This window comes from Sorex fumeus, unplaced genomic scaffold, assembly GCF_029834395.1.
Source record: "Sorex fumeus unplaced genomic scaffold, SorFum_2.1 ptg000051l, whole genome shotgun sequence".
Lineage (NCBI taxonomy): Eukaryota > Metazoa > Chordata > Mammalia > Eulipotyphla > Soricidae > Sorex > Sorex fumeus.
Genome location: NW_026606108.1, coordinates 40,248,590 through 40,273,212, shown reverse-complemented (window position 1 = coordinate 40,273,212; position 24,623 = coordinate 40,248,590). Strand labels below are relative to the sequence as shown.

The following is a 24,623-nucleotide window of genomic DNA, read 5'->3' as shown; positions in this document are numbered from 1 at the left end:
ACTGTGCACTCAAGTGTATCTTGCATTAGAGAACAAAGGCAGAATCCCTTTCTATACCATCACGGACACAGGGCTTATGTAATGAGATTTCCTGCAAGAGACTTGTTTCCTTGTTTTTATGGGTTAGAAAGAGATTCACCTTTTTAGAACACATAAAAATACTTTAGCAAAAGAAAACAAAAATCTCAAACTGCTATCATCTCCAGTACTCCATACACAGCTTGGTGCAGAGGTATTTATTTGTTGTTGTTGTTTTAAACAGAACTAAATTTGCCACTTTACTTGGGTGATTCTCTCAAATAAGAATAGCTGCTCCTGGGGGCTGAAACAATGGTACAGCAGGTAAGGCATTTGTCTTGCATGCAGTTCGATCCCTGGCATCCCATATGGTCCCTTGAGCACTATCAGGAGTAATTCCTGAGTGCAGAGCCAGTTGCAACCTCTGAGCATCTCCAGGTTGGGGAATCGGGGGTAGTGAAGGGGGGGTAAAGAATAGCTGCTCCATAGGGCCAGAGAGATAATATGGGAAGTAGGGCACTTGACTTGCATGCGGCTGACCTGAGTTCAATCTCTGAACACCCCATGGGGTTCCCCAAGGAATGATCCCTGACCCTGAGCACTACTGGGCATACCCCAAAAACAAGCCGAAAAGATGAGCTGCTCCTTTTCTTTCTGCTTTTCTAAATATCATAAATATCATGTAGACATCAAGGTGCAACTTAAATCTTGTATTTGTGTAGCACTGTCTATTCTAAACATGATGGGCATTTTCCTCTTTCACAGTCCACGGTGTTATCTCTGAATGCTGATGTGTCTCATTTTTTAATTAATTCAAATGCCTGTATATTTCTTTGCCTTTATTACAAGCAACTTGCAAACAGATGTCACGTCTCTACATTTCTGTGTATTCTTCACAATGTAGGACACCTTTGAGACTCCCAAGAAATGATGACTGCTTCATTTTGCTGGAATTCCAGACCCCTTCCTAAGCAAATTCATGGAGAGTTGCTACAACTCAGGCACTTCTCTGTGGGATATGGCCACTGCATCTAACAGAAATAGGACTCAACAACTGCAATGCTTTTTGTTTGTTTTGTTTTGTTTAGGGGCCACACCAGGCAGTGCTCAGAGCTTACTCCTGGCTCTGAGCTCTGGGCAGACTTGGGGGCTAATAGGTGAGCTCTGGCAGACTTGGGGGCTAATAGTGTTGCTGGGAATTAAACCAGGGTTAATCCCATTAACGGCCAAGACCCAGAGACTATAAAACCCAGCTCTGGGCCGAAGTGATAGCACAGCGGGTAGGGCGTTTGCCTTGCACGTGGCCGACCTGGGTTCGATCCCCGGCATCCCATATGGTCCCCCAAGCACCGCCAGGAGTAACCCCTGAGCATCACTTGGTGTGACCCAAAAAGCAAATAAATAAATAAATAAATAAATAAATAAATAAATAAAAACCCAGCTCCCGCGGCCGCACGACATCTTATTATCTAGTTCTTACTCTGGAGAACCTGGCAGGCTACCAAAAGTATCCTGCCCACACGGCAGAGTTTGGCAAACTCCCCGTGGCGTATTTAGTATGCCAAAAACTAGTAACAATGTTGGGTCTCATTCTCCTGACCCTGAAAGAGCCTCGAATGTGGCACTTTCTAAAATCTCAGGGCTAGGATGAAGGAGACATTACTGGTACTGCTAGAGGAAATCGATGAACAACAGGATGACAGTGATACAGTGACCTGGTACAAGACAAAGGTGCTACCCGCTATACTGTTGCCAAGACTGCAATGATTGTAACTAGAATTTTCCCTTAAATTTTGCAACACAATGGATTTCAACCTGGAGAACTGAATCTTTCTGGACTCCAAAATGTTTCTGCCCCAAGGTATTGTTATCACTCTTTTGCTGTTGTCAGGACTCCCAAGAGAAGCTCAAGAGTTGGGAAGTGAAGGGCTCTGACAGCTGACTGAGGCTGGTTTTTCAAAGCAAGGGTCCTAGGATGTGGTGCTGCTTGGGTCCTGATGGGCAAGGGATGACCCTGGACACCCCAGCAGTTCTGGAGACCTTGAGGGCTGTACCCTGAAGGAACCACTTGGTGCCAGGGATCAAATCAAGATTGGCTACATGCAAGGCATGAATGCACCTTAACATCTGGCCTGTCTCTCCAGCCCCTTAGCAATCTTTTTACTTTATATTATAGATTATAAAATAAAGGTATTCCTTCCTTATAACTAACAAGTAACAGGGTAAAGAAGAACTGTAATAATGTTTACAACCCCTCTCCTGCTTGCTAAACAAGAACTTTGAAACAGTATCTCTCAATTGTTTTCCTTAATTATATTTCTAAAATGCATCCTTCATGAGGTCACTGGGCTCAGAAGCAAAACCAATCACAACACAACCAAATTAGGTCTCCAAGAAAAACACTGGCACTCAGTGAACTCTAATTCACATAAAATTCCCTTTCTCTGCCATTAGCTACCTTACAAATCATTTTTCTTTAGGGAACCAAATGATCTGAAATCTTTTGGCCACAGAGCAAAAGGACATGCTTGTTATCCGGATCAGGCTTTGGCTGGTCTTTATCAAGGTACCTGCCAAATCGAATTTTCAATTTCATTTTCAAGTTGTATGTTTATATTGTCCCCAAAATTCCCCATGTGGTAAATAAACTTAAACAAATGAACATCGCCATTGTTGTTTTAAAATTTCCATGTTGAGCTGGAGAGATAGTACAGGGGTTAAAGCACATGCCTTGTACGCCTTGTATATATCTGACGCTGGTTTTATCCCCCCATCCCCCCCACCCCCGCCGCACTATATATGGTCCCCAGAGCACGACAGGAGTGACTCCTGAGTAGAGAGCCTGGAGTAAGCTCCCATCACCGCTGGGTGTGGCCCACAAACAGAAACAAAATCAAAATTTCCAGATTGCTAGTTATTAAGCAACAGGAAGAATAAGTTGATATTTATGTATATTCAGTAGGAAAATGATTTTCTATATGATTACAGCATTGTACACAGCTAGAACATTAACGGATGAGATTTTTTTTTAAAGTTTTTTGTATAAGACGGAGGCTAAAGTTTTTAAATTATCCTTTGTGTCTAGAGGGAATGTATTAACTTTCAGGGAGAGGCCCTCACAGAGTTTGGTTCCAAGCAACTAGTATATTGTTAATTTTGTTTGTTTGTTTGTTTATTTTGGTTTGGTTTGGTTTGGGGCAACACTCAACAGTGCTCAAAGGTTAGTCCTGGCTCTGCATTCAGGGATCTGACAGAGGCGAGGCACCTGAAAATAACTTAGAATAAACAAAAGTACTCAAACTTTCTCTGGACTAAAACCAAAGAAGCAGATGAGGACAAATGCTCGAGGCAGACAGTATAATCTTAACATTAAAGTAGACAGTTCAACCATTTGTGATCTTTTCTTCTTTATCATTGTATTCTCATTGAGATGGCCCATAAGAATCATAGAATAGTTTGAAGGTTAAAAGATATTTAAAAGTATACAAACTCTTTGTTTACAAAACTATGAAGTATTGGGGGGTTTTTTTGTTGTTGTTTATTGATTTGGGACCCACTCCCAGCAGTTTTCAGGGCTTACTCCTAACTCTGTGCTTAGGGATCACTTCTTGCCATGTTCAGGGGACATATGTGCTGCTTAGGATCGAACCTGGTCAGCTGCATGCAAGGCAAATGCCTCACCCCCTGTATTATCTCTCCAATCACCCCCTCCATTTTTTCTAACTGAAGCAAATGTTTAAACAGAACTCGAACTTCAAGATCAGTGAGGAGAGAGGAAGTGTAAAAGTGCTAAAAGTAATGTAAGTGTCTGCAGCAAGATAAATGAGCACCCAGGCTACTGGAAGAACTTGCAGATGTGACTAGAGAATCAAATTTCCTATTTAAAACAAAAAGTGTCCTTGAGACTGATTTAAATCCCTTCAAAACTCCACCATTGCTAATATGACTTTATGAGTACTTAAAATTAAAGTATCACACTTGCACCTGCTTTGGCTTCAACAAAATCTGCAAACCTCAAACTAAACCACTGAAACATTAAAAAAATAAAATAAAATCACATGGGCATTTTATACTTTCTGTGGCTACAATCATTGAAGAGAGAATTGCCACTGGTGATCTAATTGAAATTCCTGGAGGCATTGAACAGTTCCCCAACAGACCTTTACACACAAAAATGAAGAAAGAAAGCCTGCAAGCCGGTGTAGTTAGGTGACTTCAGAATTCTTTAAATAGTAATGCCAGCAAGTGTCTCTGAATTGCATGCTAGCCTGGAAGGAGAGTTCCAGCAGGCAACTACCAAAGTCCAACATTGGGTATTGTTTCATTCAACATTTTATCTCTGACTTACATGAAAGCATCAGGCCAATCCAACCGTGAGTTCAGCTCTCTGCCTAGATTCAACCACATTTCTAATTCACTAAAATTGTTCTCATCTTCTATTTTAGATTCAATCCATGCCCCAAATTTGTAAGTTGGTATTTAAGAAAATTTCTGGCTTCTAACATTACCAGTAAAACCCGTTCCAAGTTTCCATTCATCACTTGGGACCTCTTATTTTAATAGAAAACCTTTCCTTTTCTATTTTTTGGCTCTGTTTCTCTCTACAAATCTTGGGATTTTAGCCATATAATAAAATAAGATGGTAATTTGGCACTAAAGAATATACTTGTTCCCAAGTGAATTGTAGCCAAAGCAGTCATTGATTTGGTTACTATGTTTCCTGTTTCAAAAAAAAAATAGAGATACTGCCGAGATATCTCAAATTTGAGTTGCTTTTCAAGATACAACTAAGTGAACATAGTTTCTCCTTCCTTGGAATCACTATATTTGCTACCTGGGCAAAAAAATCAACAAACCTACATATCTCTGCCTTTAGGGTCAATTCACTAAAGTACCTACTTATACATTTAGAGTATTATGTAATTGTTGGCTTTTTATATCCCTCTTGTATCTATAAGTCTTAGTATTTTTTCATATTATTTCTATACACATTAACTCATTTTAATCCTCACAATGAGTCTGATGATGTTGGCCTTAAAGAAACTGGATCTTAAAAGATGAAAAAATATTGATCTCCAGGAAGTTTTTTTCCTCATCTTCCTTTTTTGTGAGATCCTGTGACATTTGGATGCTACTCTTGCTCTTCTGTATTATGGGTTTCAAGTTATTAATTTATAATTATTTTATAGGGAATCCTATTCACTTGCTTTCAAAGCTAAATTTTTTTTCTTTTAGAGACTGCAGGGGGTCTTCTATGTTCTTTTGTTTTTGTTTTTCTGGGCCACACCTGGCTATGCTCAGGTCCTGAGCTTAGGGATCACTCCTGGAGAGCTTGGGGGATAATATTGGGTGCTGAGGATCAAATTCAGGTCAGCTGTATGCAACTTAAGGGCTCTACATGCTGAACTATCTATCCAGTTTGTTTCATGGTGTTTTTTGTTACCTTTTGTGCCATATCCCTAGATGCTCAGGGGTTACTCCTGCTGCACTCAGAAGTCACTTCTGGTGGTACTCAGCATACCAAATAGGATGCCAGGGGTGGAACTTGGGTCAGCTGCATTCAAAGCAGGAGCCTTACCCACTGTACTATCTCTCTGACCCCAGTTCTATGTATTTTTTATTGAATAGATAGACTAGAAAATTTGTGATGCAAAATGGGTTTGGAAATGTTATATCCCAAGCTCTTCCTTCAGAACCATCTTCTCACCAACAATATTCTGCCTAAGAAATGGGGTTTTATAAATGACTTGGAGTCTTCTGGTATAAATTCCATTTATTTATTCCTTGGGATAGACTGTTACATAATTCCTTCAGCAGCGATGCCTACAGCACATTAAAAAGGTGGGTAAAAGATAAATCTTCTAAATTAGCCAAGATGTACTATGTAATACTAAGTGACTATTAGAAAATCCATTAAAGGATTTTGATGAGATAATTGATGTTATCTAAAACCTTGCTTTATCAAAGCTCCTTTATAAAAATTATTTGGAAAAGGATACAACATTCTTCAATTTTGTGCAAACCTCACAATTTTTTAAATTTTATTTTAACAATTAAATTCCACTAGCAATTACTCCTTCCCCCGCACCTGACTGTCCTGCCCCCGCACCTGGCTGTCCTCGCCGGGACCCATGGAGGGGGCTGGGTTGAGTTTCCCTCCCCACCCTGAGCAGAGCTCCGGCAGCCAAAGACCTCCAGAACCAGCCACAATCATACTGAGACCACTCTCCACAAGCATGAAGGTACCAGCAGAGGAACAAAGGCATGCGGGTCCCGGGGCTGAGATCGCCAAGCCTGCTCGGATCGGGGCTGAGCATCCTCCACCCAGATCCTCCATCTTCCAGTAGGCAGGGGTCACACCCACCAACTGGCCCCCTGGTGCCATGTAATCCCATCAACAGCCAAGACCCAGAGACTATAAAACACAGCTCCTGGAGAGAACAGCGCAGTCTCCTGCCCCCGAGCCTGGCTGTCCTCGCCAGGGCCCATGGTGGGGGCCGGGTTGAGTTTCCCTTCCCACCCTGAGCAGAGCTCCGGCAGTCGAAGACCTCCAGGACCAGCCACAACCATGCTGAGACCACTCTCCACAAGCATGAAGGTACCAGCAGAGGAACAAAGGCATGCGGGTCCCGGGGCTGAGATCTCTAAGCCTGCTTGGATCGGGGCTGAACATCCTCCACCCAGATCCTCCATCTTCCAGTAGGCAGGGGTCACACCCACCAACTGGCCCCCTGGCGCCATGTAATCCCATCAACAGCCAAGACCCAGAGACTATAAAACACAGCTCCTGGAGAGAACAGCGCAGAGTCTCCTGCCCCCGCGCCTGGCTGTCCTCGCCAGGGCCCATGGAGGGGGCCGGGTTGAGTTTCCCTCCCCACCCTGAGCAGAGCTCTGGCAGCCAAAGACCTCCAGAACCAGCCACAACCATGCTGAGACCACTCTCCACAAGCATGAAGGTATCGGCAGAGGAACAAAGGCATGCGGGTCCCGGGGCTGAGATCTCTAAGCCTGCTCGGATCGGGGCTGAACATCCTCCACCCAGATCCTCCATCTTCCAGTAGGCAGGGGTCACACCCACCAACTGGCCCCCTGGCGCCATGTAATCCCATCAACAGCCAAGACCCAGAGACTATAAAACCCAGCTCCCGGAAGCGCACAGCCGCATTCGTGGCTGTGCAACATCTTATTATCTCATTCTTACTTTGGACATCCTGGCAGGCTACCAAATGTAACCTGCCCACACGGCAGAGTCTGGCAAACTCTCTGTGGCATACCCAATATGCCAAATACCAGTAACAATGATGGGTCTCATTCTCCTAACCCTGAAGATCCTTGAATATGGCACTTTTTAAAATCTCAGGCCTAGGATGAAGGAGACATTACCTGTGCCTGCTCGAGGCAATCGACAAACAATAGGATGATCATGATCGTGATCATGATCGTGAGCACTTACTCCTACCCCGCTTTAAGGTTTTTAGCTACATTGTATGTACCTAAGGAGTAATCCTGCTTGATGTAAAAAGCCAGACTCAGATTCAAGAACTCTATTGTTTATTATGTGCTCTTGGAAAAGTTGTTTAATTTCTCTGAACTTCAGTATTACAAAATGAGGAAAACACAGTATGCTGACTAAAACAGCTGCTGCCAGACATTAGTTCTGCATTGTCTCATTTTTAATCACAAGCAAAGAAAACATACTTAATTTGTCAGAATACCAGAGGCAAACCTAGTGCTGATTCTATTTGTACAGCATCTCTGAACAATCTCAAAAATCTCAAAATTATTAACTTGATACATCTACAAGCATCTTTACAGCAGCTGAGCAGGAAAGACACATACATGAAAATCCCCAAACAGTACTTAGTCACCTTGTAATTCTCTGTGTTCAAATCTATTGGCCAGGGGCCAGAGTGATAGTACTGAGGGTAGTGTGCTTGCCTTGCATTAGGCAGACCAGGTTCGATTCCCATCACGACATATGGTCCCCCAAGCACCGTCAAGAACAATCCCTGAGCACGGAGTCAGGAGTAAACCATAAGCACCATTAGATGTGACCCCAAATACCAATAAATAATTTTTTAATGATTGAACAGTTTTTTAATAAAGCTAGTGAACTAATGACAATGGGGTGGTAACTTTAGCAAATGTCTAAAACTGAAGTATAGAACAGTATAATAATTTACAAGACATACAGAGCTTATTTTAAGCATAACTGAGTAAAAATCGCCCTTTCTCCCTTTCCAATTCAATGATGTATCTATTTTAACAGAGCTGTCACTGTAGGAGATGCAATATCCTTTATAATTAAAATGCCATCATAGCTTCCCATGATTGGTTTTCTGTAGTATTCTCAAGCTAGACTACTATTCCTTTGATCCTCTTATCACCTCATTTAAAATCTCCACTGTATATGAAACATTTATTGGTTCATGAATCAATGTATACATGAGATATATCCAACAGCAGCACCTTTAAAGATATATGGATGTAGTGCTCTTAAGATAGAAGGTGTGGATAAGGGGGATTTTGAAATTATAAAACATCATTCTTTCCAAGCATTCGCAACACCCACTTTTCCTTCGCCAACTACAAGACCAAGATGACTGCTCTCCGACGTCCTGATGGATCTATCACATCTTCCGGAAGGGCAATGAAGAAGATTATCCATGACTGCTACTTGGATCTCTTCGATAGCCACATCCACTTGACCACATACCAAATTCTGCAGGATGGATATGTCGTTTCCAATGTTCTCCCTTCCAAAATCCGATACTCCATTTCATCGGTAAAGAAGCAAATAGCACCCGGCCCAGACGAGGTCATACCCGAACACCTGAAGAACCCGCCATCAGTACTCATCAATACACTGGCTCGGCTCTTCACACGCTACCTGTCTGAATGCAAGGTTCCGTCCCAATGAAAAACCAGCAGGACTATACTACTGTACATGAAGGGAGGCATCCATGACATTGGCAACTATCTCCCGATCTACCTGTTGTCTGTCATCTAAAAGCTGTTCACTCGAGTCATCCTGAATAGGATTGGCAGAACACTAGAAGAAGGACAACCATGCAAGCAAGCCAGGTTCCACAAAGGATTCAGCATGATCGACCATATTCACACGATAAACAAGCTCATTGAGGTTTCTCGGGAGTTCAAGATGCCGCTCTGTCTAATGTTCATTGATTTAAAGAAGGCCTTTGATTCTGTTGAGACGGAAGCAGTCATCAAAGCCCTAGCCAAAGAGGGCATTCAAACTCAATACATCAGGATCCTCCGTGAGCTGTATTACAGAGACAATACCAGAATCTCACCATTCTACAAGGAAGTGATCATCCATGTCAAGAGAGGGGTTCAGCAGGGTGATATCATTTCACCGCAACTCTTCAGTGCCACCCTCGAGAATGTCATGCGACGACTGGAATGGGAAGGAATGGGAGTGAAGATAGATGGTCGGCAACTACACCACCTCTGCTTTGCTGATGACATTGTTCTAATAACACCAAACAAGCAGCACAAATGCTGACCAACTTCTCATTATGTGTCCAGCCCATCTGATTTTTGATGCCGTGGCAAATTAGCCAAGTGGCAGAAATGCTGGCCGACTTCGACTGTGAATGTGGAAAGGTTGGACTACAGCTGAATCTCACAAAGACAATGTTTATGAGAAACAATCTTGTTCCTGATGTTCCAATCGCTCTCAATGGAATGAACATCTCTGAATGCAACAGTTACATGTACTTAGATTGAGAAGTCAACATGACAAATGACCTGGCACCTGAATTGTGCAGGAGGAAGAGAGTGGCTTGGAATGCCTTCAAGAGTGTTTGAAGAAATAGCTAAGAGGATGAAGAACCTCAGGCTCCGGGCACATCTCTTTGATTCCACTGTTCTTCCTGCATTAACATACACCTCAGACACCTGGGTCCTACAAAAACAGGATGAGAATGCTATCCGGGTCTCCCAAAGAGGAATCAAAGAGCTATGCTTGGGGTATCATGCTTCACTCAAATGAGAGAAAGAATCCAAAGTTCCGAACTCTGTCAACAAATCAAGAATCAGGAACACTGTCTCATTTGCCAAGGCATCAAAAATCAGATGGGCTGGACACATAATGAGATTTGGAGATGACCGTTGGACTAGAGCCATTACCAACTGGATTCCACAGGATGTCAAAAGATCGCGTGGCCGCCCACCTACCAGATGGTCAGACTTCATCAAGACCCTGAACGATCAGTTTGAGGCTCTTCATGTTCCTAGAACGAGCAGACGCCATTGGGCTACACTAGCACACGACAGGGATGAATGGAGACATTACTGGTGCCCGCTCAAGCAAATCTATGAGTAAGGGGATGTCAAGTGATCATTCTTTCCAAAGGTCTAAGACAGTAGGTTAGGAAGATAGCAACAAGGTTCTGGGGTAGTGGCTCACTGGCAGAGCACCTGCCTGGCAGGCGTGAGGTCTCGCCTTCAAACCTGCAACCACCCACATTACCCCATGTGATACCCTGCACTGCCAGGCACCAGGCCCAGTGCAACTGCGTGCACATACTGCAGCCCAGTGCAGTGCCTGACTCCACAAACACAACTGAAAACAGCAAACAAAGAAAACAGCAACATCTCTGACAAAGCTTCCCCAGCCCAAGAATAAATATGTTGGGGCCAGTGAACTAAGTCCCAGGTTGAGAATACCTGCTGTGCAAACATATGGTGAAATTTTCAATCCCTAGTGCTGTCTCACACACTAAGCAGGATCCTGGCAGCTCTGTGGTTTAAACTTGGGAGCACTGCCACCTAAGATCACAGGTGTGATGCAAAAAACCCTCGGTTTAATCACTGGTCACACACATACACACACGCACACACACACACACAGACATTAAAGTGTGTAACCCCCATCGAGAACTGCAACTACAAATGATGTTCAGGCACCATGATCAGGAAGTGTAATTTGTGGCAAGCACGTCTGAGAGGGCTGCAGGGAAGCAATACAACCTGAATGTATGGGCAACACTGAGGAGTGGGAGCCTGGCAAGCACATGTGTGAGCACTACAACCTGAGTTGAGACCCCAGGTGTGGGGAGAACTCCAATAGCTGTAATGATGTCATTACAAATTCAGGATGCTGCCAAGCAGTGCTTAGGGGACCAGGCACTACTCCTGGTCAGACTTGGCCAATCAGATGCTCAGGCCCAGCAGGACTAGGGTACTGTGCCCTCCTGGCTCCTGGCCCCCCAGCTCGTAACCATACTCATTTTTTTCTCAGTGAAGCAAAATAAGTTTTTATTGATAAATATTGACCTACAAAGATGTGAGGGAAGAGAAAGAGAGGAATATGTATTCAAGAGAACATGGGCTTCTCCTGAGTGGAATAAAGCAGAGGCGAGAAATATGTGTAACACTGGCTTGTAAAAGCCAGCAAGCCCCTTACTCATTCAAAGAAAGCTGATGAGATGTTATGTAGCTTTTTGTTCATCAAACATTTATTTTACATTGACTTTGTGACAATGACACTAAAGCTCAGTAGCACTTTCCTATATCTAACAAGTACAGTTTTAATTTCTATTTTATATGGACTGATAGATTAGCGTTAGGTGGGGTCATAGCTTGTCTCATACTCACTAATGCCTATGGTGACCGTTCTGTGACAGATATCCTGCTGGAATTGGAGACATAGTGACCATAGACACAGGCACAGAATTCATCATTCTAGACGAGGACAATGAGGGACGTGGATGACAAGTGAGTGGACACATAGTTTAGCGGTAGCCAGACGAATCATACGTGTCATAAAGGAAATAGACAAGAACCAGAAGCATGCCTGGCATGTGTGAGGCCCGAGTTTCGTTCCCACCATAGGGGTGGGGATGAGTAAGGATAAAGGAATACTGCCAGGACATATCATCAGGTATGGCCACCAGGGATGACCTTCCCCAGGAGAAGATATTTAAACTATGGCTGAGGGCTAGAGAGGTAGTACAGGGGTTAAGATGTTTGCCTGCATGCAGCTGACCCCAGTTTGATCCTAGTACCTGGTTTCTTGAGCACTACAGGAAGTGATAATGCAGCCCACACAGGGAATAGCTTTTGAGCACAAAGCTGAGAGCAGCCCCTGAGCCTAGTCAGGCAGACAAACAGGCTCCCCTTGACAAAAGGAACTAGCAAGAAGAGCCCTCAGTTTCTGGTATGAGGAGTTGGTTATTCTGAGGGATTCATTTCTAAACACTGAGAGGAAGTGATCTGAACAGAGGAAATCACAATTCAATTTTTTGAGAGGAGACGGCCACACCCAAGAGTATTTGGGCTTAACAGAGGTTGGGGGGGTCACTAGGGCCAAACCCCCATGGTTTTGGGGAGGAGGGAGCAGGAGGTGCCATTGCCCTGCATGTACAACACAGATGCTCCACTACTTATCCCCAGCCCAAGGGTCCAATTTTAGACGTGTGAATCACTTGTGAGAAAGCCAAGTGCAGAATTTAGTGCTGAGGTTGGTGATGAGAGGCTGAGATGTGAGTTAGCACTCACAGAAAGTTCTATGCTGAAGAATTTGAAACAAAAGAATAAATACTTTGGAAATGAACATGGATACTGGGCAAAGCAACCATGGGTATCCTTTATCCTTTAACAGTATGTCCAGAGCTGGCTTTCCTCTCCCTTTCCACCCCAGTAAAGCTCCTTATTTCTCCTAAGCATACAGTTCCCTTCTGAAGTAGGGACACAGTTGTGCAGAATCGATGACTTAGCCAATGTCAAGATCAGTAAGTGTTGTGTCCTTCCAGAAGAGACTAATGAGAGCCACTAGGCAGGAAGGTTATGTAGTTGTAGACATGTGTGAGCCTTTATTGTACACACTTGTGCTTTCAGAATAAGTGAAGACAATCTGTCCATCTACTCTAGGATTTCGGGGTGGGTTGAGCCAACACCTGGTGGGGGGCTACTCACAGCAGTGCTTCTGCATTCAAAACATATACTCAGCCTTTTGAGACATATCCCTATCTTCTATTTTAGATTTAAAATCTAAAGAGCATATGACTAGCATGTGTGAGACCCTGGGTTCATACCCCTCCACCAAGTCATGGCTTACCTGCTGGCACTGCAGCAACCACAAACACACACTGCTTTCACAGAATACAGGCCATCCATGAAACAACAAAAATAACCAAGCAAACAAGATATCTCAGTGGTAGGGGTGCTTTGCCTACACTGGGACCCCTGTTCAAACAGCAGTATCATAGGCCTTCACCCCTGCCTGCCTGATCTGGAGACCCCAAGAAATAACCAGTGGTGTCCCTTGTGGTCCCCAGCTTTGGCAACAGAGGGCCTGAATGGTTCTGCATCCTCCAGCCGAAGCACAGAACTTTTCACAGGGAATGGCCCTGAAAACTATATGGGAGCCTCCCTCACCCCTCCTGCCCCCAAAATCAGCAAAAGAGATAGTCCTTCAAATGCCATTCTTTTGTAAACTACATCAGTGGTTGGTGATTGGGTACTGATCCAGAGGTATGAATTATAGACTACTTTATCCAGGTAGGCCTGCAATAAGGTGAGTCAGTGAGTGTTTGGGTTCCTCAACGTTCACTCTCCCACCAGGGGTGCCACCATATCCTGCAGAGTTCACCTGTGTGATATGAAAAGTCTATGACTGCTTCATGTGAGACAACTTTCTCTTTTAATATTTTATCAGTCATTCTTGATGAATTAAAATGTCAAACTCTACAAACTACTGAGCAACTTTGCTCTTTTGTTTTTACCTAAATATTGATGGGCATCTTTCCATGTCAGCAGGTATGCTTCTGATTCATTCCATGGAAGGCTCATAAATGAATGAATATAAAATTGATGCACATTTAGGTGCATTTCTGAAAGTGTGTGGTTGTTATAAATGCCTGTGTGTTCTTAGTGGTTCTTAATTAAAAGGATGCACATTTTAATTTTAGTTAAACATGCCAAGTGCTTCCTGAAATTTCTGTGCCAGTGTAAACTCCAAGTCAAAGGTAAGTAAATCAAACAATATATTTCTGAATTGTTTCCAAAATTCTTGATTAACTCAGATATGACTTAAAGGGCAGGAGTGCAGGTCTTGCATGCAAGAACCCTGATTTTGATCCCTGGCACCAAAATTGTAAACTCCCTCCAACCCCCTCCCTGCCTTCAAGCACAAAGTGGTCCTGACTACCAGACCAGGAATATCCCCTTGGATTGCTGGGTATGGCCAAAAATTTCTTACTCACAGTAAAGAAATACATAATGTGTTCACAGAAATATTTTGTCATCCTTAATGAAAAAATTAAAAGGCCTATTATTTCACATGACTTCTATAAATATTTAATTTCTCACTGAAAATTCAAATCACATCTTTAAATTTATTTTACTAACTGGTATCTGGAGTTTTAATATTATCATTACTCTGTACCCAGCAGTAAAAGATTTTCCCCTTAAGAATGTAGACTTCCATAATGCCCAAAAGGGGGGAGAAAGAGAGAGAGAGCAAGAAAGAGAGAGATGAGAGAGAGAAAAAGAGATAAGAAAAGTCCTTGCCTTCAAGTTAGGCTTGGGTGGGGTTGTTGGAGGGAAACTGGGGACATTGTTGGTGGGAAATATACGCTGATGAACAGAAAGGTGTGGAAACCCAATCATGAACAACTTTGTGTGTCTCATGGTGATTTAATTTTTAAAAATTAAAAAATACCAAAAAATAGAAAAATATATACTTTAGGGTGGGGGGGGCAGCAGATTGATGGTCAGGATTCTGCCTTGCACATGCCCAGCATCCCATATGGTCCCCTGAGGAGCACCAGGAGTATTTCCTGAGTGTAGATCCAGAAGTAAGCCCTGAGCACCACCGGGTGTGGCCCCAAAGCAAAAACTACATATATATATATATATATATATATATATATATATATCTGGGCTCAGCATTACGTCTCCAAATACCACTGATACCTCTGAATCTTCCCAGGTAGACAGGATCAGGCTGAGAACCCTTCTGGGAATGGGGGTAGGCTGATTCCCCTTTCTGCCAAGGGCACAGCAACTTGCAATCACACCCAACATCCTCTGATCCTCTGACCTCTGACAGAGCTCCTCAACTGACCCTCATCAAATTGCCAAGCTACCAAATTGTTCCAGATCTATAGCTCCTGAATATTTCATAGTACTGACAACCCAGTAGGATCATAGCAAATCTGACTGGAGAGTTGCATGGTGGAGAATCCCACCATGCTCGGCCAGCCTAAAGAATAACACAAAAGGCTCAGCTAGCACTAACCAGCACCGCTGATCCTCAGACAATGACTTTAGTAACATCACTTCGAGATAGAACAATGATCACAAATTGACTTTTACTGGTCTAAGTTTTGATAGTTCCATTTTTGCCTTTGTGTTGAAACCAAAATAAAGCATATACATTTATTTATAACTAACTCTACACACATTTTATTCTACCTTTTGCCAAAGACAAATTATTCCGTTTATTTCTTCACTTTGTTGTTCTATTTATAGGATGTAGACAGAGAATATTTAGCATTAATATTAAGCAAAAACTAAAAGAAAAAATATGAAAGATATGCAATCCAGTTTATCTCTGTTCTTAACAGATGACAATAGTAGTCTCTGCTCAAATAATAACACAACTCTCTGGAGAATTCTTAGACTATGCATAAGCAGGCAGATTGGCATGGGGGTGCTAAGGGATTAGTATGGTTGTTTGGGTTTGAGGATTGTGACTCAGCCTGGATAAGCTGAAGGTCTAATAGAAACCTCAGTTTCTCTGGCATAAGACCAAGGAGGAGGGAACAGCAGCAACCCCACCCAACCATGCAGGGAAAAGGATCCTTGAGTGGAGAGAGCCTAAGGCAAGATAACCTACTACTGTGAGGATGTAAAGGAGGAGGGACTCCCAAACCCATACTCAACAGCTTCTGTTTATACCCTATTACATCTAAGAAAATGTATTTTACTTTTTGAAATGATCTTTATAGAAGTCAAAGACATTTCACCCCCTTCATGGTAGATCTCAAGAGTGTGCCTAAAATATACAGAATGCCATGTTGCAAACAGATGTTCTATCACCCAGGCTTTGTTGTTCTATTTATAGAACAAAGGCAGAGAATATTTAGCATCATTCTTAAAGGCCTAAGGAGTTCTTAAATGGTGTATGAGCATTGGCTTCAACTTCTAACTACCAGCTGCACTGCCCCTAGTAGGAGTCATTCTACATCCTTTGAAGCTTTGTAGACAAGAGTTGACTTCTCTCCAACTCTGAAAGCCCTAAGTGCCATCTTCTTCCAAGAGAGGGTTGTTTTGTCTTCACCCAGAATCTCTCCTTCAGCACAGTCACCTTCCTGGGTGATCTTACCTAGAGCTTCTGAAATCACTGGCTGTAGTTTCTCAACCAGCACTTGATGCATCAACTTGTACTTTGCGGCAATGAAGACAGTTTCTTTTCTTAAGCCCCATGAAACCACCCCTGCCAGTATCCAACTTTTCTTCTTGAGCTTACTTCTCTCAGCCTTCACAGAATTAAAGACAGCAGTACCTTGTTTGAGGTTTGGCTTAAGAGACTGTTGGTCTGCTGGTCTGATCTATCCAGATCACCCAAACTTCCTCTATATCAGCAATAAGACTGTCTCTTGACTTATCATTCCTGTGTTCCCTGAAGTTGTGCTTTAAATTTCTTTTTTTTATTTAATTTTTATTGGTGAAATACCATGAGGTACAGTTGTAGACTTACAAATTTTTGTGCTTGGGTTTCAATTATACGATGATCAAATACCCATCCCTCCACCAGTGCCCATTCTCCACCACCACGGGTCCCAGTACCCCTCCCACTCCCCATCTGCCCACCCCACCCTGCCTCTGTGGCAGGGCATTCCCTTTTGTTCTCTCTCTCCTTTTGGGTATTGTGGTTTGCAAAAGAGGCATTGAGTGGCAATCATGTTTGGTCTATAGTCTACTTTCAGCATACTTCTCCCATCCTGGGAGGATCCTCCCAACCCCCTTTATGTGCTTTAAATTTCTTTCAAGAACTTTTCCTTAGCATGCATAACTTAACTAACAGTGCAGAAGGCCTAGCTTTCAGCCCTTTTGGCTTTTCCCTTGCCTTTCTCACAAAGCATAATAATTTCCAGCTTTTGATAGATAGGGGAGGCAGGCAACAATTCCTTTCACAAAATATTTATGAGTTCTAACTTCACTATCTCCACTGTTTGATGTAATTTCAAGGAAGTTGTATGGCCCAAAGAATAGACAGGTCCACAGAGGTAGAATGCTGGGAGAACAGTTGGTCACTAGTGCTGTCACTCACACCAATTAGGGTCACTATTATATGTGGGTGCAACTTGTGGTAGCCCAAATCAATGACCATAGGAACATCAAAGACCACTGAAAACATATTATCATGATAGCTATAATAATAATGAAGAGTTTGAAATATGGCAAGGATTACTAAAACGTAGCACCAGCTCCTTTGTCTCCAGTCATTAGGGAGAGGAGCAGGCTCCTGTCCGCACATCTGCAGAGGGTGGGCAAGTGGAACTGCTCCTGCCTCCTTGCCACGGTGCAGACACACCTATAGCACAGATCCCAATCATTTCAGAGCCCACAATGTCTTCTATGACTGTGGGTTGATCAACCTTGAGACCAGGGACTTGCAGCCAGATGCCAGGGGCAAAGGAGTGGTGATCACAAACCAGAGGGGGCCACAAAACCCTGCCATCTCCTATGTGTGCAACATCCTCTGTGTGAATGTGGGGGCCCTTGGCAGCATCTGGCACATGAACCGCAAAAATAAGCACCATGCTGACCTGCACCATTAAAGGCCTCTTATGGGGAAGAAGCAGAAAAGCTGCCATACCAAGAGCTCCTGAGTGCACCCCAGATCAGCAAAGATATCAGCTAACTCCCCTAAAAACAAACAAATATATAAAATAGGGTCAAAGAGAGTTCAGAGGACTTCGTATTTGATCCCTTGAGCATCTCAGCAAGTGACTATCCTCCCCACCTGAAACAGAGCCAAGACTGCAGGGTGTGGCCAGGGAATCAAAACAAGCACAAAAATCAAATAAAATGTAACAGAGACACAAAGTGAGCACACATAGGCTTGAAGCAGAGTTGCCACAGACCTTCAGCACAGGAAAGAAGGGAGGCCCATGTTTAAAATTCTGGCCTCACTCAAATGGAAAAAACAAACAACAAAACACCTCAGTTGGCTAGTGTCTACCTACTCCTAGGTAGGATTTACAAACCGTACACATCGTTTCCATAAAACATTTTCTATTGTTATTTTACTATAACCCTTAATATTTAGTATAAAATCCTATGAATTCTACCCTTTAACATTTTTAATTCCTTCCTTGCCTCAATTTAAATCTTTATAATTTTCCATGTTAGTAGTTTAATTCTCCCTTCCCTCCCCTCTCTATAGCCATATCTCATGAAAACTATGTAATATTCTTAATGTCTTACTAAAATTCAATTCTGATAATGAAAGTGTATATCTTAAGCTCTTGGGGTGATTGCTGAGCAGGGCCAGGAGTAAGCCCTGGGCTCCACTGGGATGGCCCCAAAACAAAGCAAAACAAAACAAAATATCCTCTTTTTCTCTAATACTATTCGTAGAGGTAAGTTTTAGAGAAATAGAGATGATGCCAAGGTAAAATAATAATCCCACTAGAATTTTTACTGACACTAGGCCAAAGTCAACTAATTTGGGGAAAACACACTTGTGAAGTCAATCCAAGAATATACACTGCTAGTCTTGTTTACCTAAGATTTAATTTTTTCTTTTGTTTGCTTTTTGGGTCACACCTGGCAATGCACAGGGGTTATTCCTGGCTCTGCACTCAGGAATTACCCCTGATGGTGCTTAGGGGACCATATAGGATACTGGGAATCAAACCCAGGTCAGCTGCATGCAAGGCAAACACCTTACCCGCTGTGCTATTGCTCTGGCCCCTAGCGGTAGGGCGTTTGCCTTGCACTCAGCCAGCATGGCCAATTCAAGTTCGATTCCTCCGCCCCTCTCGGAGAGCCCGGCAAGCTACCAAGAGTATCTCACCCGCATGGCAGAGCCTGGCAAGCTCCCCGTGACGTATTCGATATGCCAGACACAGTAACAACAAAGTCTCCAATGGAGACGTTACTGGACCCGCTCGAGCAAATCGATGATCAACGGGAGGGCCTTTATTTTACTTTTACTTTAACAAAATTTCACACCGTCCTTCACATTTCTCATTAAGTCATCCCTTGGTATTTCATGTTTATTGCTTTTCAGAATGAGATCTCTCTTTGGTATTTTGGTTTTTGCTATTGATGAATATAAAAGCAATAATTATTTTGACATACATCATCTACCTAGGCATCTTTATATAAGTTGATGCAATATAATTCAAATAATTTGAATCAACTTTGATTTCCTATTGACAGTTCTCCACTCTTAAAGTAAGCTATATAAATATAAAAATTGTAGTCATCTTAAAATTGGAAATAATCCAAAATATAAATATAATACTATTAGGGAAATGTGAATAATCAAAGTTAAGCTGATAGTTTATAGTAAGATCTTATGTAACAATAATAAATGAAGAAAGAGTATGAATTTAAAATGGATATAATTTCCCAAGGCTCAGTGGATTCTATAACAGAATTAAATTTGTAACAAAATGTCATATATTTATATAAAATTACAACTATTTTTAAGCAATGCATGGAACTTAATTTTTTAAAGCTATAGAAACATACAACTGTTATTGTGGGTGCTGGGATTATCAATAATTTATTCTTTATCCAAAACATCTATCATACGGGGCTATGAAGTGAAAAACTTATTTTTAGATAAGTACTTCTTCATCCTAACTCCTCAGGATAAAATCTGAAATCCTAAGCATGGTCTGAAGGATCTTTTTTTATTTTTTTGAGTCCACTGATTTTAACTTTTTTTTATTGAATCGCCACGAAATACAATTACAAAGCTTTCATGTTGGAGTTTCAGTCATACAATGAACAAACACCCATCCCTCCAGCAGTGCGCATTTTCCACCACCAATGTCCCCAGTATCCCCCATCACCCCCATCTCGCTGCCGCCTAAGAATATTTTTAATCTGATTTTTTTCTAGCCTCAACTTCACCTTGCATGCACTATGCTGTGGCCAAATCAAATTGTTGTCGATTTCTTTTATCCTCTATCATTCTTCCAGACCTTTTATTCATGCTTTCAGTCTCCCTGAAATACTCATCCTTCCCACGTCTCCTTGCTTTCTGAGTCATCCACTAATTCAGTGATGGAGATATCTGCCGTGGAGGCACCCACGCCTGCCCTCTGCATCTGCCTCCACCACACATCAGAGTTAGCACTGCCCTTCGTGAAAAAGCAGCGAGTTCTCTTCAACTGGAGCCTGAATATTATTGGAGTGCAATGGATGAATTAATTGCTTGTTTCCATTGAGAAATCTTTTAATGCTATGGATTGTTTCGTATTTGTGTTCCTATTATGAGAGTCTTGTGCTCATAAAAGTACGTTAAATGGAAGGATTACCATAGGGAAATATAGAAATTGTTATGTCAAGTAAAACCACAAATACCTCCTTTAATAAAATGAGATTAGATTACCTGAAAGGGGGGTTGGTTTGGGCCACACCTGGCATGCTCTGGCCTTTCTCCTTGCTGTGCATACAGGGATGACTCAGGAATAGAGCCACTGTCCTATGGCTCCAGCCCCTATCTGAATTTATTAGGTGAAACATGTGTTCTCTTGGTTCAATTACTGTGTTTTATAGTAAATCCAATTTATGAATAAGATACTTAAAACATCATGTCATCTTTAGAGAGAAAAGGGTTTTTTTTCTGCTGTTTTTTTCCTTTTCTTTTCATTTAGTTTTTGGACCACACTCAGTAGGGCTTACTCATGGCTCTGTGCTCAGGGATTACCACTGGTGCTGCTTGGGGAACTATATGCCATACCAGAGATCGTACCCAGATTGGTGCATTGCATGCAAGGCAAGCACCCTATTCACTGTATTATCTCTCTGTCCCCAAGAGACTTTGTTTTCTGAAGAACAGTAATTCAAATATCCAAGACATACATAAAAACACTTCAGTGTTACTTAGATGATAGTCTTCTGGTGATAAAAGTATATGATAGGGAATTTCAGGTAATGGCAGCCTAAATTATTCAGAGAAGCCTGCCTACTGAAAGCAACTAAATATTCTGGATAAAATATTAAAACAATTATCTTAAAAGCGTGGAAAAGCTGACACACTAATGGGGAACTGCTAGGACAAATTCTGAAAGAAACTTAAACCCAGAAAGGTGAGCAGAATACTGAACTTGCTCTCTATTCTGAAGACATTCATCAACACAGACATGGAGACATAAATTTGCATATTTGTTAGGATGAGGAAGACAAATTGAGACTAGGATATGGATGAGAATATTCATCTGGAACCCAATAACCAAGTGACACTGTACCAAAACCAAATCCTACCTATTATCCAATACAGAAAACGGCTAGGAAGTCTGCAGTGGCAGGAACCAAGACAGAAGGAAAGCAAGAAAGAAAGAACTCATGGGTCCAGGCGATTTTTACCTGTGATACCTAAGTAGCTAAAGACCCTCGAGTTCGTTCTTTCTTTCCTTCTTTCTTTCTTTCTTTCTTTCCTTCTCAATTTTTTCTATTTTTTTTATTGAATCACAGTGGGATACACAGTTGCAAAGTTGTTCACGATTGGGTTTCAGTTATGTAAGACTCAAGATCCTTGATTCTTAAACTTGCCTTAAAGTGGTTTACTACTATTAGTATTCATAATGGGCAAACATAAATAAAAGTCTATTCTGGAGGGAGATGCTTTCATCCAAGATTACTGGATAGCCTGGCAAATACTCTCTTCAGGATAACAACAGTCCAAGAAAACACACAAAAATATATGGGGCCGGGATAAAAACCCAACTGAAGCAACACAGAAGAAACACACTTTAGACTTTATTAACTCTCTAGAATGATCAGAAATTGACTAAAATTTTGAAAATGAAAAAACTAGAATGAAAATAATTGCTCTGGGAATTAGAACGAACAGACGCCATTGAGCTACACTAGCACGCGACAGGGACAAATGGAGATGTTACTGGCGCCCACTTGAGCAAATGGATGATTAATGGGAAGTCAAGTGATCAAGTGAAAATAATTGCAGGGGGGAATGGTCATGATAGATTTAACCAATAAGAGAATTTTTGTTGTTTTGTTGTTGGGTCTTCACCTAGCAGTGCTCAGGGCTTACTTCTGAGTCTGAGCTCAGAGATCACTCTTGGAGGGTTCAGTGACCATACGGGGTACTGGGTATTGAACCTCGGTAAGCCACATGCAAGGCAAGCAACCGACCAAATATACTATCTTTCTGGTTCCAATAATGAGATTTAGCATTGTAGTACTGTCCTTCTTTTGTTCATCGATTTGCTCGAGCGGGCCCAGTACTGTCTCCATTGTGAGACTACTTGTTACTGTGTTTGGCATATCGAATATGTCACGGGTAGCTTGCCAAGCTTTGCCGTGTGGGTGAGATACTCTCGGTAGCTTGCCGAGCTCTATGAGAGGGGCAGAGGAACCGAACCCGGCTAAAAATGTAATAACCAAAGTCAGAAACTCAAGGGATCCATTAGCTGCAGATTGGACACGCAAGAAGAAGAAATCAGTAAAACTGAAAGAAAGATAAGAAATTATTCATAAAACAGCATAATGAGACAACGGTGGAACCCATTGAGGAGATGAATTTAACATGCCAAAAGGAAATAATTGCCAACCTAATTCTGTCCCAGGGAAAAACATTCATCAAGAATGACATTACAGGGCCAGAGTGATAGTACAGCTACTAGGGCATTTGCCTTGCATGCAGCCAACCCAGGTTTGATCCTCAGTACCACATATGATCCTCTGAGCCCACCAGGAGTGATCTCTGAGTGCATAGCCAAAAGAAACCACAGAGAACTGCCAGGTATAGCCCAAAAACAACAACAACAAAACCAAAATGACACTCCAGTCAAACAAAAACTAAAATAATTTATCACCAGAAACAAAAATAGTTATTTTATAACATTAAAATATCAATTTGGATAGAAAATATAAGAAAAAATGTAGTTAAATATCAAAATTCACTGTCACTGTCCTCCAGTTGTTCATTGATTTGCTCAAGCGGTCCCAGTAACGTCTCCATTGTGATAATTGTACTGTGTTTGGCATATTGAATACATCACGGGTAGCTTGCCCAGCTTTGCTGTGCAGGCAAGATACTCTCAGTAGCTTGCCTGGCTCTCCGAGAGGGGCGGAGGAATTGAACTCAGGTCGGCCGTGTCAGCCGCATGCAAATGCCCTACCTGCTGTGCTATCGCTCCAGCCCAAATATCAAAATTACAGCCTAAAAATACATAAAACAAAAAAATTACTGACATAAATTTAAGGAGAAATAAACAATTTGCCATGCATCATAAAACACTTGAATATAACTTTCTCAGCATCAAAGAAAAAGAATACTTGAATAGCAGCAAAGTAACACATATACAGGGTATACCTAAAAGCAACTTCAAGATACTGTCTTTGGGGGCAGGGGCATCCCAAGCAATGCTCACGAAGTCCAGGGGCCCCACTGGCACTTCTTGGCCCATCGGGGCACAGGTTCAACACAAGGGCCAGATGGTGCTAGGGTGCTGAAGTACCAGGGAAACCCAGGCAGCCCAGCAGTGTTGAGGGCCTCCAATTGGCAGTGCTGGGGCAGGGGGCACCTCCAAGGATGTACCCAGCAATTCTTAAGGAATAAATCCAAGCTGCACCTTAACCAGCTCGCTATCACCTGAGCCAGGATACTATTTTATTAAAGTAAAAAGGCCCTCCCGTTGATCATCGATTTGCTCGAGCGGGCCCAGTAACGTCTCCATTGGAGACTTTGTTGTTACTGTGTCTGGCATATCGAATACTCTTGGTAGCTTGCCAGGCTCTCCGAGAGGGGCGGAGGAATTGAACTCGGGTCGGCCATGTTGGCTGCGTGCAAGACAGCCGCCCTACCCGCTGTAGGGCATTTGCCTTGCATGCAACCAACATGGCCGACCCAAGTTCGATTCCTCCGCCCCTCTCGGAGAGCCCGGCAAGCTACCGAGAGTATCTCGCCCGCACGGCAGAGCCTGGCAAGCTCCCCGTGATGTATTCTATATGCCAAACACAGTAACAACAAAGTCTCCAATGGAGACGTTACTGGGCCCACTCGAACAAATTTTATTAACATATTTACAAAATATTGACTATTCACACCCTTAAATACTATTAGGATAATTATTTACAGTTATATATAATATAATGAATATGATAAAATAATCATGGTTTGCAAAAGAAGGTAAAAACAAAGATTATGAAGTGACAGCTGCGTATATATGAAACATAAAAGCAGCAAAGTTATCTAGGTTATTTGCAGTCAAAACAGTGATAATTTTTGGAGGGTCATTTGAAGTGCTGACCTTGTTCTGTATCTCAGTCTATGTGCTAGCCACAAAAGTCTGTAGACATTTATCCTAAGTACGTTATACTTAGGATCTGTGGACTATCTATATGTAACATTATTCCAAAAA

The 24,623-nt window shown here is 42.3% G+C and overlaps 3 protein-coding genes across 13 annotated transcripts in view; all 3 read right to left on the bottom strand.

Moving 5' to 3' along the window:
• The window catches only part of LOC130033109 (protocadherin alpha-1-like), a 223,822-nt gene that overhangs the window by 19,322 nt on the left and 179,877 nt on the right, over nucleotides 1–24,623 (bottom strand).
• The window catches only part of LOC130033107 (protocadherin alpha-C2), a 243,894-nt gene that overhangs the window by 51,753 nt on the left and 167,518 nt on the right, over nucleotides 1–24,623 (bottom strand). The window lies entirely within an intron of this gene.
• Nucleotides 1–24,623, bottom strand: part of LOC130033108 (protocadherin alpha-3-like) — a 202,149-nt gene that overhangs the window by 19,326 nt on the left and 158,200 nt on the right.